The sequence below is a fragment of the Bolinopsis microptera genome, chromosome 13 (genome assembly GCF_026151205.1).
Source record: "Bolinopsis microptera isolate Bmic1 chromosome 13, MBARI_Bmic_1.0, whole genome shotgun sequence".
In the NCBI taxonomy this organism is placed as follows: Eukaryota; Metazoa; Ctenophora; class Tentaculata; order Lobata; family Bolinopsidae; genus Bolinopsis; species Bolinopsis microptera.
Genome location: NC_087084.1, coordinates 7,099,250 through 7,118,092, shown reverse-complemented (window position 1 = coordinate 7,118,092; position 18,843 = coordinate 7,099,250).

Below are 18,843 nucleotides of genomic sequence, written 5' to 3'. Positions count from 1 at the left end.
TCACACACCCCTAAAGTGACGTCATCACCTCACCTGCTCAGCAATATCCACATAGTGCAGGGTTTCTTAGCCTCCAACACGTCTAGTTTGTACTGAGGGTTGTACTCCAGATTGTAGTGGTCCTTCTTGGGGCCCTGACCTGCAGCCCAGTCTGCGTGCAGATTGTATCTGTGGGAGGTTATACATTATACATTGTACATTATACATTATAAATTGTACATTATACATTATACATTGTATACTGTACATTATACATTGTACATTATACATTGTACATTATACATTGTTCATTATACATTATACATTATACATTGTACATTATACATTGTACATTATACATTGTATATTATACATTGTACATTATACATTATTAGGTGATATGAGCAACAGTTTCGGAGACCTCCAGCCCAGTCTGCGTGAAGATTGTATCTGTGGCAGGTTATACATTAATATACATTGTACATTATACATTGTACATTATACATTGTACATTATACATTGTACATTATACATTATTAGGTGATATGAGCAACAGTTTCGGAGACCTGCAGCCCAGTCTGCGTGAAGATTGTATCTATGGGATGTTATGCATTATACATTGTACATTATACATTCTACATTATACATTGCACATTATACATTATACATAATTAGGTGATATGAGCAACAGTTTCGGATACCTACAGCCCAGTCTGCGTGAAGATTGTATCTGTGGCAGGTTATACATTATACATTGTACATTATACATTGTACATTATACATTACACATTGTACATTATACATAATTAGGTGATATGAGCAACAGTTTCGGAGACCTGCAGCCCAGTCTGCGTGAAGATTGTATCTGTGGCAGGTTATACATTATACATTGTAAATTATACAGTGTACATTATACATTGTACATTATACATTGTACATTATACATTGTACATTATACATAATTAGGAGATATGAGCAACAGTTTCGGAGACCTGCAGCCCAGTCTGCGTGAAGATTGTATCAGTGGGAGGTTATACATTATGCATTGTACATTATACATTATACATTGTACATTATAAATTGCACATTATACATTGTACATTATACATAATTAGGTGATATGAGCAACAGTTTCGGAGACCTGCAGCCAAGTCTGCGTGAAGATTGTATCTGTGGGAGGTTATGCATTATACTTTGTACATTATACATTGTACATTATACATTATACATTGCACATTATATATTGTACATTATACATTGCACATTATACATTGTACATTATACATTATTAGGTGATATAATGAGCAACAGTTTCAGGGACCTGCAGCCCAGTCTGCGTGCAGATTGTATCTGTGACAGGTTGTTATTTAATTTTAAATGTTCGTTACATAATACTGCCGTTTTCTGACAAAAGTGTTTATAGACTTAAAAGTGTTTATAGACACAAAAATCTGAGGTTTAAAAAATCAGCCACCTTCCTATCATTCCTGTTCTACGAGAAATACATACAATCTGAAAGTAGAACATGTAAACCTGAAAATAACCTGTAAAAGTGTAAATAACCTGTAAAGGAACAGTTTGGGGTTCCAGTTGAGATACACCACATCGAAGAAGTGTAGGCAGATCTCCCAGCTGATCCAGAATACTCCGTTATCGTACTCTATCGCGGACATAACGTCAAAATTCAGCGCTTTCTGCGGGAAATACACGTGTTAATTATGTTAAATTATGTTAAATTATGTTAAATTATGTTAAATTATGTTAAATTATGTTAAATTATGTTAAATTATGTTAAATTATGTTAAATTATGTTAAATTATGTTAAATTATGTTAAATTATGTTAAATTATGTTAAATCATGCTAAATTATGTTTATTCATGTTTAATCGTGTTAAATAAGATGTATTTGTAATTTTTAGACCGATTTAAATACTAATTTAGCTAATAATAAGAGAGCGTTATGTGAGTAATGATAGACGAGAAATGATTAGAAATAATACATCATATGGTGTATATCTGGAATAATATAACACCTATAAGTTCGTAATACGCTACAATGTAAAGGGACAAATTGGTTATATCGTCGGTAGACAAGATCAAATGAATGAATGAATGAATGAATTGAGTTGTAATCAGAGTTCCATGGATATTGTTATGCTGCACTGTCTTTAGTCTAGTCAGAGAGGATTGGAATTTGTGTCCCGCCCTAATGATAAGCTACACAAATCACCATCTGCAATGACCACACTGTTGTAGGGCCACCGTTTTGTTAGCTTTGTGTAGATTTGTTGAAGCAGTGTGTTGCTCATAACACTGTCAAGTGTCATAACACTGTCACTGTCCCAGCTAGATACGTAACGCGTCACGTAATCAATAGAGTATGTGACCATATTTCATGATAGTCATGTTTAGCGGTTGCTTGAATGTGTTAATTAGCAGTATTTGTGACAGTCAAGGAGTACCTATTGGTCACGTGTTGGTCACGTGTTGGTCACCTATTGGTCACGTGTTGGTCACGTGTTGGTCACCTATTGGTCACGTGTTGGTCATGTCACGTGCTCCTATTTACCATTAAACAGAACCGGTAATCACTGTTTGTTGTATTGTTAAATGAAGATGTTGTGGTCCGGTTGTTACTCTGAACACTGGGGAATGTAAGCCAAGCGAATATTTGTTATTTATTGATTGCATAATCATTAATTTATGACAATTAGAATTAATGATCATTATTTACAGTTTCACTTGCAGTAGCTGCTGTGTGTATTTAGTATTACTAACTCACGTTTTACAGTTCAGTTGCTTAGATTGCATTGAAATTTTAACTTCATTTCTTTCAAACGTAGGAAGTTAGAACCTTTTTAAATGTTATGGAAAAACTTTATTATTGAATCTTGTGTTATTTCCTGTAGTACCTATATTATATTCAAGACCTCCTTCGTTGCGTATATGTTCCGAGGAATGAGATAAATTGATCGGGTGAACTGGTGAAGAGGAAAAAACTTTTTTTAAATCTTATTTGTGACTGAATAGTAATATTCTGTGGAATTTGTGAAATCAACTGAAGGAATATCTGTATTCAGTAGACTAGAGAATGTTTCATGAGATCTTTGATCAGTCAAGCACTAAAATCGTGATCTAACAGGTATAATCGCGGTCCCATCGTTATTTATAACCACATAAGTGAAAAACATTTTTAATGCAGGTGACTGCACGGTCAATTTGGTCATTGTTAATTCTTAACGAGTGATACTCGTAAAATATTTGTTCCAAACAGGACCGTCGACGAGTCCAACTCGGCGCGCGTCCTGGTAGGTTATAAACCTACAATGTTAATTCCTGCAAACAGCCGCGGAAGAGCACGGCTGAGTTAAATTAATTTTCCCAGTGCTGGATATACTGGAGACCAATCTCCCCTGATAATTAAATGACTACTCACACTGTCACCCAAATGAATAATATTAAAAATGCGATAATTAAACTAATTACAACACTACAAATCTATTACATTTATTGAAAATTATGTAATGTAACGTGATGGAAATATTTTAAACGGGTCATATCCTGTCCAAACCCAGGATACATAACATGAAGAACACGTTGTAACTTTGTTAGTCCAGTCATTTATGGACATGTGCCTGCAAATTTTCAGATACCCACGAAACTTTGCACAGACCTTCCCAAAGGTATGAATAAACGATTTTCGGTTGGAGACATTTTTTTTACTTTGGGCAAAACCCAGGAGGGCCACGCCCATATTGACCCAATAACGTAACTGACCCCTTGCTTCTGAAGGTCGTAGAGACTTCAAAATAGGCTTAAACGAAGCCGCATATGCATGTTTATATAAGAGTTATTGATCAACACATTGCCTAAAATCCTTACTTTTCGAGAAATTCGCCAAAAACCATTTTGGGCGTGGCGCTGAGCCGATTTTACTAACTTTTGATAGGATTGTGATAGAGTCTTTGGATAGAGTGCAAAAGAACTGCAATTGGCATATTTATATATGACTTACGAAGAAACATATGCCTTAAAGTGCTTACTTTTTCAGTTATTGGCGAAAAACTGATTTTCGGTTCCAGAAATCATGCAAAAATATGGGTATGTGGTAAATTGGGCTATGAAGGCCCTAGAGATTTTTGAATAAGTGCAAATTGTGCAGAATGGCCATGTTTATATACAACTTATGAAGCAACATGCACCCTAAAATGCTTACTTTTCGAGTTATTAACATAGAACGGGAGGCAAAAATGGCTGATATAACCAATTTTGCTCTATTTTGTGCAAATTTTCTCTGTTTTTCCCCCAAATAACTCGAAAAGTAAGCATTTTAGGGTGCATGTTGCTTCATAAGTTGTATATAAACATGGCCATTCTGCACAATTTGCACTCATTCAAAAATCTCTAAGGCCTTCATAGCCCAATGTACCACATACCCATATTTTTGCATGATTTCTGGAACTGAAAATCAGTTTTTCGCCAATAACTGAAAAAGTAAGCACTTTAAGGCATATGTTTCTTCGTAAGTCATATATAAATATGCCAATTGCAGTTCTTTTGCACTCTATCCAAAGACTCTATCACAATCCTATCAAAAGTTAGTAAAATCGGCTCAGCGCCACGCCCAAAATGGTTTTTGGCGAATTTCTCGAAAAGTAAGGATTTTAGGCAATGTGTTGATCAATAACTCTTATATAAACATGCATATGCGGCTTCGTTTAAGCCTATTTTGAAGTCTCTACGACCTTCAGAAGCAAGGGGTCAGTTACGTTATTGGGTCAATATGGGCGTGGCCCTCCTGGGTTTTGCCCAAAGTAAAAAAAATGTCTCCAACCGAAAATCGTTTTATCATACCTTTGGGAAGGTCTGTGCAAAGTTTCGTGGGTATCTGAAAATTTGCAGGTACTAGCCCAAAAATGTCCGTAAATGACTGGACTATGTATGAAAATGATTAATACACATTATTGTTCAGACTTTTCACCATTTCGTGAATCTCACCAGACTTCTATAAGAGTAGAAATAGTCCTTACCAAACTCTGATTTTCGAAATTTATTCAAGTAGAAAATACTCAAATAGATATGATAGTTGTAACTTTTTATGAAAAGCATTAATAGATATCCTGCAAACAGGCAGATGATCTGCAATTTTCAGGCTCTGCAGAAGTTTCTGGTAATCGGTTTAATGGATGGTCATTGTTATTAATTGGTCATTGTTATTTGCTAAATCGGTATTTCTCGTAATCACGGAGATCACGCATCGGGTGCAAAGAATTTAAAGAATTTAAAACATTTGATATTCCTCGTCATTCCAGTGACTAAGTTTACATTACCTCTATATGAAATTTACTGCAATAGCAGTCTTTAAAAATTTATTTTGATTTGTTTGAAATGGGCTCAGTACAGGAATGCACTATTTTTGCATTGGTTACCAGTGACTGGTAAGTGGTGTGTAATCACAATATGTTACCTACATGTGCATTGTGATATTTGTGCACGATGCTAGTGCATAATCACTGATAATGTTAGTGCTCCTTAGTAGTGAATATGTTGTCCCATCTCATAAGTGATGCAGCAGTTTATATTACCTGGAGTATAACATAAACAGTAAACACGTGGTAAACACGTGGTAAACACGTGGTAAACACATGGTAAACACGTGGTAAACACGTGGTATACACGTGGTAAACACGTGGTAAACACGTGGTATACACGTGGTAAACACGTGGTAAACACGTGGTAAACACGTGGTATACACGTGGTATACACGTGGTAAACACGTGGTAAACACGTGGTATACAAGTGGTAAACACGTGGTAAACACGTGGTAAACACGTGGTAAACACGTGGTAAACACGTGGTATACACGTGGTATACACGTGGTATACACGTGGTGTCTGGTGAATATTTATAATTGCTGGTGGAATGTGTACCACATTAAGTTCCTTACTTTGAGCGTCACAGCTTGTTTTATTGGAGGTAGCTCTTATCTTAGTAAACAGTGTAAGACACGATGAACGCTTTAAAGTCAAAACTAATGTAATGTTTATAGATTATCAGATTGCCTCCGCAAGCATTGCTGAATTGACCATGCACTGCAGTACTGGCACGTAAACCAAGTTTCTAATAAACGGGACATTTTATTTGTTGAATTATTATACCCCTCCCCACGGGCCTCAGCAATACTTGCGGAGGTTAACAATGTGAAACACTCTGATATCCACACCACTAGAAGTTGATATCCAAGTTTCTGGTTGATTTGTTTGTGGAACTTTCACAAGTGGTAACTTCACTGGAAGCTGGTCCCGGACAAGAACTGCACAATGTAGCTACAGTGCAGCTGTGCTCACAATATCGTTGCTATACGTTACATCTTTGTAGCACTACTCTGCGTTTTGCTTATCCTTTGTAAGTGTATACCGTTATAAGGAGGGTGTTTTCATTGTCCTGAGAATTTCACTACCGTTTATATTCGAGTGCAGACACCAGCTGAATATAACACTGCAGACATGGTTCAATTAAATCACCACATCGTTAGCCTACACAGTCTGGAGAATTGTTCTAGAATAAACACACACCCTCGTGCGGTTACTGAAAAGTTTTATTTTTTAAACATTCTTTAAATTTCGTTAGTCTTTGTAGACAGTGTTCCCACATCCAGAGATTCCTTGCAGATCAATTTTACTCCCTAAAAATGATCTTATGCCTAAAAAGGTCACGTTTTCTAAAAATTGTCTCTTTAGCTCCAAATTTTCCTCCAACATTTCCTTGCAGATTATCTGCCGATCTGCCGTCTATCTGGACGTGCGACAGTGTTGGTGGGATCTTTCTAAATAGCGTAGGGTAATATAATGTAAACCTTAAATAGCTCCTTCAACCCACAAGACTGACATTTCCTTCTTTGCATCCTTGAGTTTGTTAAATAATACTTCATCAATATTACTTTTATACTTGTAAGTAACATTTTGCCGAAATTAGTCGTTACATCCCCTGTATACTTATAGAGAGCACTCATCATGCAGTACACACAGACATAACACAGCTCATGCGTTTAGCTGGTTATTTTATTAAATACTTTTCAAATTTTACAGAGTACAGCAATAGATGAATATAAAATAGAATCGTTCAAAATATCGCCCCCATCTGTAAAATATGATGGGCACCCAAACACGGTAAACACATAGTGAACTATGTCCGCAGTAAGTTGGACCCATTACATCGAATTAATCTAAATCCAAAAGTTTATGAAAAACTATTTAATAACAAACAAATCCATGGTGAATAACTGTGGATATATAGTCAAAATTGGTATTTTAATACGTCAAATTCCAGATACATTAGATACAGGTCTGATATGGTCATTAATGTGTGAGAAGGTGTGCGGGTGAAGTGTGATATGATGTTGAAAGTATAGGAAGGTAGAGAAAAATTAATAAAACAAAAATAATAATAGTATGGGGAGCAAAGAGACTAGGCTAGGCTGTTGTTTCACTATCCAATTTTTTAGAATTTTACCGTGTATGCCATCTGGTCCCTGGGCTTTATTTGAATTAATATTTGAAAGAAGCTTACGAACATCCCGATGATCGAAGTCAATATCAAAATCATTGACATAGGAGATGTCAGTGTCATAAAGTGAAGGATCCGAAAACTGGTTATAAAAGAAAGAATTGAAAAGTTCAGCTTGATCTTTGGGTTTGAACCGAAGCTGTCCAGAATAACTAACACAATTAGGAATACGGCAGGAGTTAGATTTATACTTAACATGTGACCAAAACTTCTTAGTTATAAGCGCTGGATCATCACTATTAAAAAGATTATCACTATTAAAAAGATTATTATTATTTCGTCTCAAATATTTATCGTTGCTTTTAAGTTTAGGGTAGAATCCACGCGTTTGCGTGCTGGCCATTCACGAAGCTGCAAGTGCACCAGGGGTCAGGGATGTAGGAATGATTTTCGAAATATTTTTTGGCGCTTTGCGCTACAGCCTGAACTTTTTGGCACTTCTCCAAAAAGATTTTGGGGCAAAGACAAAAGGAAATTGCGGCATGTGCGGAATCGCGATTTTTCACGTTTGCCGCGACAAATCGCGATTTTTTCAGATCCTGGCCTCGCGACAAATCGCGATTTTTCAGTTCTCCGCGACAAATACCGCATTTTCCTTTAAATCTGAAGACCAAATTCGCCTATTTTCCTTCAAATTTGCGGGCCAAATATCACGTTTTCTATAAAGCTACAAGTATATGAAACCAATCACATCCACAGCCTTCCGAATGTATAAGGTACGGACTTCAGAAATCCGAAAAAATATTTTCAACTCATAATAGCCCCCCCCCCCACCCGCTTCCTACACCCCTGAGATGCACTGAATTACGAGTTAGTATGATATAACCATAAGTATAGTTGAATCGGGCTTCCAATGACAATCTTACATATCATTTCGAATAAATTTTGAAATTCGTTCTTAAATGCAACGCTCATACAGTTAGCAAATCCTTATTTCATCCAATTTCTTATTTTCGTCCACATATCTATTATCATGCAGTAATGTCGATATAATGACTTACTTTAACACATTTACTTAGCTGAGCACTATTTTCATCCATATAATTTTCTTGTCTGCATCATTCCTTTTAGTTCCTTCGTGATATATCCATTTTCATGCATATAATAACTCACTTTAGCACACTTTCTTCTTCTTGATAAGCTTTATTTTAAAATTCGTGCAATGATGTGCGTGATCACTGATCGTAAATAACGCACATCATGGATTGTATGACTAAGCTGAGCAGTATGTTTAGACGGCATTTATGACTGAAACTAGCGGTAATAAATGTTTAAAGGCTTATTACAATTAGTCAGTAGCTAGTCCATAAAACGGTATAGATCTACATACCAGTGGAGGGGGGGGGGGGGGGGGGGCATGTTAGTTTCAACACGTGACAGTGATAGCTGTTTTTATTAGTCAATGCTGAAAGCTGATTGGTTCTTCGGAAAACTATTCGTGATCAGGAGAATAGGAAGTATTTAGCGATTCCATGAAATAGTACGGTATCAGACCGCAAATAGACGGTACGGGATGCTTCCCGACTATAGAGGGTGATATCCGAGTAAGTGATACAGTGATGAGGTCACTCTTCCAATAATAGACTGAGCCAGAAACGATGTTTTTTAGCCTAATCATTACGAAAGTCTGGAAATATGGATCACATTTGTAGGAACGTACTTCCGGGGTAAATGTATAAATCTCAAAGCTCATTCTTTGCTCGATCATTTCTTTTGTGTATCCCCTCCCACATACCACATACCAGCGGCTCTCCGGCCCCTATGAGGCACAACTGTACCTGCGGTACCTTCGATTGTTGTAACAGCAGTTGAATGAAGTGCAACCTTGAAGTTGAATTTTGTGGTTAGGATATCTCGGGGACGATGTGGAAATTAATCGATCTAGACATTTTAATTTTTCAGGGAAATTTGTAATACACCGTTGCCCAAATTACTCATTGACCTTACCAAATTCCAACTAACTGTTTCGTTCTAATTGTAAGACTGGAAATAAACAGCCAGCTGATAATATAGTCGCAACGAGAGATCTCAGACATGACGTATACAGTACACATGATGTATACAGTACACTAGTACGTCATGTCTGACTATAACTGCTAGCTTGTAATTGAGGAGTGTAGAGACCACATCGTGAGCTTAATGCTTTAATGGCAGAGTTTATGGTATATCATCAGGAGAATGTATCAGTGTTCATTAGAGGCGGACTATTATATTCAGATATTTAGCGTTATCGAGCCAGCTTCAGTTGGTTATCAAACTTCAGTTGCGAGATAATGAGTCTCAACTTGGTCGGGGACATGTACAATGTACATTGTACATTCGTCGGGGACATGTACATTCGTCGGGGACATGTACATTCGTCGGGGACATGTATATTCGTCCTTCGCCGACCTGTTGTAGTGTTTTGGTTTGTCGGCTTTGTCGTTATCAAATGTTCTTGATTAGTCCATACTCTATTATTTAACATTGTTTAAGGAACTATTGAGAGGCCAAGCTTTAGCTACTACTACTTATGTATTAATCTTCTATGACGTGTTCAAATTTAAGCCTTAGCAGGATTGATCCAGGCTTTTTCTGGGCTTTAAATCAAAATAAAATCATAATTTTTGACAATAAAACCGATCACGTAATACTCGTACTTGTAATCAGGTCTCGTTGACAATCTGGTCCTTGAAATGAAGGTGACATAGTTCTAATCTGATCGCAGTGTTCACTAATTCCCCTGCAGTTTTCGTGTTCAAACTATTCAGTGTGTTGTTGGAATGTTCTGTATGAACTACTAGAGATATCCGAATAGTTTACACCGAGTTTATCTGTGCTTCTTGCGTGCGTTTAGTGTGCTTTCGGTGTGCTTTCGGTGTGCTTTTGGTGTGCTTTTGGTGTGCTTTTGGTGTGCTGTTAGTGTGCTGTTAGTGTGCTGTTAGTGTTTGGTGTACTTTTAGTGTGCTTTTAGTGTGACCTGATGTAACTTTAAAATATACGAGCTCCATAAGTATGTAATTTTAAAACCTACTATTGCTTACCAAAGTTTTAACCGCAGTAACCGCAGTAACCGTAGTAACCACAGTAATCACAGTAACCACTAAGTTGGACATGTAGTGTAGTAAAATCCTAGACTACATAAAGATTCTGGTTGTTTCTTGTCTCTTTAATTTGATATTTGGAATGAGTTGTATTAGTGCTTTTCTTTGACAAATGAGACACAGTGTACATGGTAAACAAGGTTGCTACTGACTAATACTATACCAGGTTAATTAAACCTAGTTTCACGTTGCGACCTTGACTATTTTCCAGGGTTCGCTTCGCGGGTCAAGCCCAGCAGCCTACTACACACATTTAATACTGGAATATAATAGATGTGGATACTGGCGGGGAGGTGATAATTGTTTGTTTACATTAATAGTGAGCACATGTTAAGCAGGCTGAGGAGGTGATAATTGTTTGTTTACATTTTAGGTCGAGCACATGTTAAGCAGGCTGATGAGGTGATACATATTTTGTATTATAGAAGGCTTGTAACACTTGTAACGCCTTCTTGTTACCCCCCTTTGAGGGCCCCGAATTATTTTCTGAACGAAAGTTCAAAAATAACCGAGAAATCGACCTTCTTATTAACTCATTTTGATGACCGTTTCTGACCTAAAATTGCACGAAAAATCGATTGAGCTAGGTTTCAGAACCTATAAACACTTCCTTATCCCTCAAAATCGATGTTTTATAGTTTAGAATGCGAGCAACAAGAAACATATTATATTTTGATCCTTCGGTTCTACAGCTCTTGACCTAGGGCTGAAACCGAAAGATCGAGGCAATCCTCACCTTAACTGATCGAACTTGAGCGAAGAGCAGAGTACGACAAAACACAGCAGGTAAGCAACTCATTTTGGTGACTGTTCCTCACCTGTACAACGCTGCACGAGAAATCGATTTAAGTTGGTTTTACAGCCCAATAACGCTTCCTTATTCCTCAAAATTGTTGTGTTACTCAAACAAAGAACATGTTGATTCTGCAACGAAAGAACAAGGAGATCGTCTCATTAACAACTCGAACAGGTTCTATCACAATTTTCAGAGCAGAGCACGATATAGCACGATATATCAATTAACCAATTAGCAAAATTCTAAAAAATTTTTATTGGCTAAAAATGATCGGAATAGCTTAAAACACGGAAAAAAGTAGTTTTTAGAAAAGATTTGAAAACTTTTCAGTCACAATTTTTTTTCGAGACTTCGAAAAATTTCGAAAATTCAAAATATTTTTTCCGCCAAAAGTGATCAAATTGCATGAAACACGGAGAAAAATGATTTTCAAAAAAAACTTAGTCAATTTTTCGTTTCAAGAATACTTAAATCACCAATATTTGTAGTTGGAGTTCAGTAAATTTCGGCAGATTTTAGTAATAATCAGGAATTACTAACTCTAAGTGGAAAGGTCTGAAACTGAAAAACGTTAAGTTTAACCATACGATCGCGATATAAGAGTTTCATAACTAATTACAATATAATACAGCCTTATCGATTTTCACAGAAACTGCACCAATGGTACAGTCAAGATCGAAACAATAGCCTGCTGTACTGTCATTTTATTGATTTCAATGATGAATCAGTGGGGTTAAGATAATCACATTTGTAATAAATTAAACCTCTCTGTACCGTCAATTGTGCTAATCTAAACCGGCCTACCTGTATTACCAGACCTCTTCTTTTCCTCAACAATCAAACCGAGTTGTTCATATCGCATTTGGTGGGTGATGTAAACTAAGTAGTAATACATATCGAACTAGATTCAATCACAATACGACACAATTCAACACGTGTATATTATATTATGGCCCTTAATGAGGTATATGAAACGTTCTATACCGTACACTTCTCGTTTCTCCCGTGAGAGGCCCGATATGGAGAGGTTTTACAGTTTATCACGAAAACGTCTACTTGGTCTCATGGCTCTTTGACAGCTCAAAGAAGGCAAGAAAAGACCAGAAAGCTTAGAATGTCAACTCGCAAGAGCGGGCTACCGGACAACTGAACCCAATTTAGACATTTAGATTAACCCTAACTCTAACCCTAACCCTAACCCTAACCCTAACCCTAACCCTAACCCTAACCCTAACCCTAATTTTAGGTTAGAAACGGTCATCAAAATGAGTTAATAAGAAGGTCGATTTCTCGGTTATTTTTGAGCTTTCGTTCAGAAAATAATTCGGGGCCCTCAAAGGGGGGTAACAAGAAGGCGTTACAAGCCTTCTATAATACAAAATATGTATCACCTCATCAGCCTGCTTAACATGTGCTCGACCTAAAATGTAAACAAACAATTATCACCTCCTCAGCCTGCTTAACATGTGCTCACTATTAATGTAAACAAACAATTATCACCTCCCCGCCAGTATCCACATCTATACATTATATATTTAATAACAACATGGTGTGGGCCGTAGCGGTAGAGAACCTTTAAAAAGCGATTAGAAGTACAAATTATTCACTTTAAGTATTAGTCTGTAATTTTATTTGATATTCTACTTGTTCTAATCAATCATTTACTAACCAGGCAAGCAACATGATGGCAGCAGTGCGATTGGTAATCATGACAGTCTGCTTAGTACACCTAATAATGGGTGTTGACTTTGGAGACTTTGGAGACACCGACTTTGGAGACTTTGGAGACACCGACTTTGGTGACAACTTCAACGACGCCTTTGACAACATCAAAGACAACGTCGACGGCTTTGACGCGGATGCCTTCAACGACATTGCTAACAACTTCAACAATGACGACTTTAACGACCTTATGGACAACATTGGGGATATAGATTTCAGTTCTTTCTCGAATGACATGATGAATCAGGTCGACACAGCGTTGGCAGGCATGGACAGCAGTTTCACACAAGACCAGCTGAACAAAATCAAAGAGGGGATGAGCACAGGAAACTTTGATTTCACCGGGTTTAGTGATGCACAAAAGGCGGAAATTGGCACAACTCTGCAAGTATACGGTGATTCTGGGAATGGTGACGATCATGATCATGATGATGGTCATCACGGAGGTTCACCTCAGATTGGAGTCAGTGCGGCTGTCCTTGGCTTGGTGGTAGCAGGGAACATAATGATGTAAAAGAGACAGTGCAGATGGTGGAAATTCACGAATTTCAAGGATTCTTCAAAAGTCGATTTCTGATAGACTTTTTATATATTTCCTAAATGTAGATATATTCAGAAATATACTTTTTAGTGATATGCGTTATGTAATGATATAACCAGAACATTTTAAATAATTGAAAACAACATAGAAAACTTGGAATACGTTTAGTTCTTTGATATGCATTAGCAAGCTGCTTTTATTGTTCAAATTGAATTTTTAATTTTAAAATCAGATAGATTACGTGTTTTATACCGAATATTGATTAGAATTCAGTTTTATTCATTAATTGTTTCCCCTGTTTACTCTATCGTAACTGTTTTATTCGTATCAAGTCTGAACTAATCTATTCAGGAACGGAAAATCTTAGTGAAACTGAAATTAAAACAAAACTGAAGCTGAAACCGAAACTTATATTGATATCGAAACAAACACTAAAGTTATAAAAACTGACCAGCAAAATTATTTTTGTGCATCTTCTCAGTTCTCACTGTACACCAACTATAATATTGATTGAGTAGTTGAGACCGTCTTTTCGTTGATCGAACGTTTAAAAACGGTAACATCTGCCGGGACCCGGAATAATCCGGGACCGAGATTTTTGATTAAGCCAATGAAATATTACTCAACACTTTTCAATTTATGACTAGTAAATGTATATAATGTACATTGTACATTATATATTGATCAAGCTTTATAAACGACACTTTGTTTTATCAACATTTTAAAAGTACTATAGAAGGATTAAACCAGCTCATGGTTATACAACCTCAGGAGAAGAATTTGAAATGAACCTCTGCTCAGAAACACATAATAACAGCCGTTCATTTGACTGTTTCCTTCGTCAATCAAATGATTCTGGCACTGAGTGAAGTTAGAGTTATATAGAACAAGTTTATCAAGTTTCGAGCAAACTTAAATAACAATAATCAAGGGAGCGTTTAGGTGTTAGGTGGTGTTATTCATGTGGTGTTAGGTGGTGTTAGGTGTTATTTCGGTGTTATTTAGGTGTTATCAGCCTAGCTCACATAACGTGCTTAGAAGTTCTCCATACTAATAGAGTTCTACAGAATATAAATTATAAAATATATACAAATATATTTCTTCTCATGTTCAGCAGAATCAGATTGACAATCAATAATGATTTGTACAATTCCTCATCAATGAACGAGGGAGCTTAAAGGTGTTATCAGTTCATATTTATGTGCTCGAAATGTACTCGACGCCAGATAAAAAATTTATGCGATACCTTCTCGCTTCTACTCCACAGACTTACACAACATAGCAATATAACTATAGTTTAATATGTATAATTGTGGGTGGCGTCGTCTGCTGCTTATTTATGTCAACTTTTAGCTATGAACTTACAATAATTTAGTTCCTACCTCAGTTGACACTGATGATATCATGGTTTTACATGATTGAAACAATTGTTTGACTCAACCGGTCCTTTCTATTTGTATATTACATCAATATAGATAGTAAAAAATATATTCCAAAATACGCATTCTAATCAGGCCAGGAGACCGCAGAAATTAAGTAAGCCGTAATTCTACAGAACCACTATTATAACTATTGGTCAAGTTGGACAACAAATTAATTGTCCAACTAGATTAAGATTATGTTAAATCCGGATTAGAGTATTATTTATGAGTCGCATGGTTGCCATGTATTCTTGTGTAAATTTGTATTGATCCCGTTTGATGCGACAAGGAAAAATGTCTTATCAGGAAAGAATTAAGATTGCTCTTCAGTCCTGTTATAGACTGAAGTCTGAAGATCAATACATAATTTAAAATTTCTAAATCGTAATTCGCTTTCTGATTTGGAATTATCTTGATGGTTAGAAATCACGACTTTGAACTATTGATTATCGTTTGTTGTGTTTTTCAGGAGTAATTCATTTTTTGTTTTTACGAAATACTTGTCCCAACCGAATTCAGAATTGCCCAATTTTGACCGGATTTCAAAAATGAATCCGGGACCAAGCCGGCCGGATTCACAGTACGAGAATGTATATCCAGGTTCTGTTTTCCTGTAATACTATTATTTTATGAGTATCAAATAGGTAAATAGTATTCTCATTTTTATGTTCTTAGAATAAGACTTTATGACTAAAACTGATTTAGATTATGAACAGAGGAAATGGATTAAACGATATTACGTAATATACGAGAACTGGCCCTATAATTGCGACTGCTTCCTTGTATAACTTGACGATTACGTGACCACACAAGAACATCTTGAACAGTGCTTGCTGCTGAAATGGACCTGCTAAATTTTCTCAAGCAGAAAAGTATTACCATGACACTGGCCACAGACATATTATAGAAACTGTAATGTTAAACTTTATCCCTTCGCCGCAGAAATACAGCGGAACCATCGGTGAGAAAAATCCAGTCAAGGTCCCCGCCCAGGCGACAATTACAGATCTTTATAACTTTTGATATTTTATCGATCAGGCGAAGCTTAATTGTCTCCGATTCAGTAATTTCACCTTCACAGTAACGGTAACCCCCTTGCCTTCTTATGAATTACACATTATACATGTTTTCCTTAATAATAATATCGATGTCTGCGTTCTACTGACAAGCAAGCAAGCAATATAAGTTGAAGATTCGATTTATTTGCATTCACTAATGTTACGTTGTGGCACGATGATAGCAACAGCTCATCGAACAGCTGGTCGTTTTATATTTTTCTCTCTGCGTTTTATTTTTGAACGATTTTTAAAAATTGTAATTTGTGGTTTTAGATTTTAAGGATTTGTAATCAAATTGCGCCATTGTAATTAGCTTGAAATTTTGGATCGTGAACTGTCAAAAACTAAGTAAAAACCTTTTTCCCTCAAATCTCCAACTCCAAAAATTAACCACCAAGTATCTCCAGGAAGAGAAGTAACCACGATGTCCGGAATAAAAGCACTCACAATCCTATGCCTCCTAATCCAAGGTTTTGTAGGAGACGACGGAGTGATCGGGGACATATCCAGTAATCTGGGTGACGCTTTCGGGGACGTCAGCGACGGACTTGGTAACATTGTCAGTGACGTAGGAGATTTTCTTATCGAGTTTGATTTCAGCTCCTTTGCCGAGGAACAGATTGATGCTTTTAAGGATGCTTTAAGTAGCGCTGGAGATTTTACAAGTGAGCAGATTGAGGAGATCAGAGCAGCACTTGAAGAGGGAGGTGAGAGTGGTCTGGAGTCTCTGGACGGGTACACTGATGAACAGTTCGCTTCTATCAAGTCTGCGTTGGAGTCTGCTGAGGAGAGCGGGGCTGGAAGAGTTGTGGTGGGAGCTGCTACCTTCTTTTCAGTGGTTGTGGCGAGTGTGCTGATGTAGAGGAGACATTTTCAGTGGTGGATTTGATCCAGTTTTGGATTTTTACAACAGGACTAGATTCATATTTTTTGTGGTTGATTTGTAATTTGGTAAGAGATTTGGTTGTGCAATTTCTGTTTGTTAGCAAGCTGCAGATTTGGATTATATTTGTTGTTTATAATTAACTGATTTAATGTTGGATGTATTTCTTGAGAATATTTGTTCTAAAACGAATGTTTTATTTTTAACATGAAACAACAAATTATATCGGCGATAATAAAACAAAAGTTTAATAAAACAAAAGTTAAATTTATTACCAATTATTCAATCAATACATATCATAAATTCTAATATTGGAAACACAATGCAAAATGGATGTCTTAAGGGGGGGGGTTCACCCTGATTTTTTTGTGAAACTTGGTTTCGAGATAGTAGTTGACCAACAAACTAGGACCAGTGACCAAACTTTTGAGGGGGTCCCGGACCCCAACCGCCTAACGGTGCCCGCGGGGCAGCCACGCCCATATTTGGTCCAAATCAGGCCCAATTTAGCCAAATACCCTGAAAATGCCCAAAACCCAGATTTTAGGTGCTCTACTTGTAGCTAGTGGTCCCCTGAACTCGTATATGAAGTTTCATCAAGATTGGACAAAAAATGACTGAGTTATGAGCTAAAAACTATATGCCCATATTTGGGCATACGCACTAAATTTGATCGATTTTGGCCCATAAATTGGTCAAATATCAATATTTTTGAATGAAACTAACTTTATATGAAAGGTAAGCCTAAACTACACATTCTCTATGATTATCAGCTCAATATCTACCTAACTGTGTATTCTGTGTTCAAATAATCGCAAAAAATGAACAAAATCGCCCATATCTCAGTTCGCGATATTTGCAAAACTGACTTCGCTCAAAACAATAGAACTCAATAGGGTTTCAATATTTTTTCATGAAATTTTCAGAATCAACGTAGAATTGTCTCATGACCTTAAGTTTTGGGACAGAATTTTGAGTTAGGCCTTTAAAAAAATTTGGCGGCCAAATTCTGAAAAATGCCCGGCAAATTTTAGAATTTGGCCAAATTCTAAAATTTGCCGGGCATTTTTCAGAATTTGGCCGCCAAATTTTTTTAAAGGCCTAACTCAAAATTCTGTCCCAAAACTTAAGGTCATGAGACAATTCTACGTTGATTCTGAAAATTTCATGAAAAAATATTGAAACCCTATTGAGTTCTATTGTTTTGAGCGAAGTCAGTTTTGCAAATATCGCGAACTGAGATATGGGCGATTTTGTTCATTTTTTGCGATTATTTGAACACAGAATACACAGTTAGGTAGATATTGAGCTGATAATCATAGAGAATGTGTAGTTTAGGCTTACCTTTCATATAAAGTTAGTTTCATTCAAAAATATTGATATTTGACCAATTTATGGGCCAAAATCGATCAAATTTAGTGCGTATGCCCAAATATGGGCATATAGTTTTTAGCTCATAACTCAGTCATTTTTTGTCCAATCTTGATGAAACTTCATATACGAGTTCCGGGGACCACTAGCTACAAGTAGAGCACCTAAAATCTGGGTTTTGGGCATGTTCAGGGTATTTGGCTAAATTGGGCCTGATTTGGACCAAATATGGGCGTGGCTGCCCCGCGGGCACCGTTTGGCGGTTGGGGTCCGGGACCCCCTCAAAAGTTTGGTCACTGGTCCTAGTTTGTTGGTCAACTACTATCTCGAAACCAAGTTTCACAAAAAAATCAGGGTGAACCCCCCCCCCTTAAACTATAATTTTGTTGTGACTAATAATCTATTGACTTTCAAAGTTGAATT